Raw genomic sequence first — 1,205 nt, 5'->3', positions numbered from 1 at the left:
GTGGTGAGTGTTGTGTGGAGAGAGAGAGAGAGAGAGAGAGAGAGAGAGAGAGAGAGAGAACTAGTGTCGGTGCAGTGCTTTTGGAGGCCAGAAAATGCATTGGAGCCCCTAGAACTGGAGACAGAGACAGAGACAGAGAGAGAACGAACTAGTGTCGGTGCAGTGCTTTTGGAGGCCAGAAAATGCATTGGAGCCCCTAGAACTGGAGTTACAGATGGCTGTTAGCCACCATGTGGGTGCTGGGATTCGAATCCAAGTTTTCTGCAAGAGCAGCCTGTGATCAAAACTGACGAGCCATCTCTCCTGCCCCTGTACAGAATCATTTTTTTAAAAGTATTTCATTATTTTTATTTTATGTGTATGAGTGTATTGCCTGCATGTATGTGAGTGCACCCGTGTCATGCAATGCTGCGGAGGTCAGAAGAGGGCTTCGGATTCCCCTGGAACTGGAGTTAAGGACAGTTCATAGCCACCATGTGGGTGCTGGGAATCGAACCCGGGTTCTTTGCAAGAGCAGTGTTCTTAACCGCTGAGGCATCTCTCCAGCCCCCTAGAATCATTTTTTATATAATTTATTTTTTATTATTATTTTATGTGTATGAGTGTATTGCCTGTATGTGTGTAAGTGCACCCGTGTCGTGCAATGCCTACGAAGGTCAGAAGAGGACGCTGGATCCCCTGGAACTGAGTTAAGGACGGTTGTCAGGGGCCATGTGAGTGCTGGGAAGTGAACTCGGGTCTTCTGCAAGAGCAGCCAGTGCTCTTACCCGCTGAGCCATCTCTCCAGCCGCGGGCACAGAATCTTATGCACCCTATTTTCCCAAACAAATCAGGATTCAAGGAGTCTTCCCGCTTTGTTGTCAGTACATTTGTCCAGTTGGGTTTCTGAAATACCTGCGGCGTAGCGGAGCCGGCTGGAAGCGCTTGGCGGACCGCCCTAAGCGGGCAGCAGCGCTTGCACTTCCCCGGGTGGCCGCCAGGGGCCTCCGGGGTTCTTTGTTTTCCTTTCTGGCCAGGGTCGCGGCCGGAGGCCCAGAGCGCATGCTCCGGGGCAGTGCTCTGCCAGGCCTCCAAGCGCCGGAGTTCCTTCCCCGCGGCCGTCCCGCACCGAGGTAGGTCGCGGTGGGGCTCCCGGAGAGCCGTGGTGGCGGGCGAGGGGCGGGCGGAGTGCGAGGCGGCGACGGGCCGGAACGCGGGGCGCAGGC

At 54.9% G+C, this 1,205-nt stretch overlaps 1 protein-coding gene across 3 annotated transcripts in view; it reads left to right on the top strand.

The window, feature by feature from the left end:
• The window catches only part of Rcc1 (regulator of chromosome condensation 1), a 27,625-nt gene that overhangs the window by 12,824 nt on the left and 13,596 nt on the right, over positions 1–1,205 (top strand). Inside the window, exon 1 of one of the 3 annotated variants that reach the window (XM_008847952.3) lies at positions 959–1,112. The exons of the other annotated variants lie outside the window; for them this stretch is intronic. The gene's annotated coding sequence lies outside the window, so the exon portion shown is untranslated. Of the gene's footprint in view, positions 1–958; positions 1,113–1,205 lie in introns of those variants that run through there. 3 annotated transcript variants of the gene reach the window in all.

This window comes from Nannospalax galili, unplaced genomic scaffold (assembly GCF_000622305.1).
Source record: "Nannospalax galili isolate Female #2095 unplaced genomic scaffold, S.galili_v1.0 scaffold23, whole genome shotgun sequence".
Classification (NCBI taxonomy): domain Eukaryota; kingdom Metazoa; phylum Chordata; class Mammalia; order Rodentia; family Spalacidae; genus Nannospalax; species Nannospalax galili.
The sequence above is the reverse complement of the archived record's forward strand: the minus strand, read 5'-3'. Positions and strand labels throughout refer to the sequence as shown.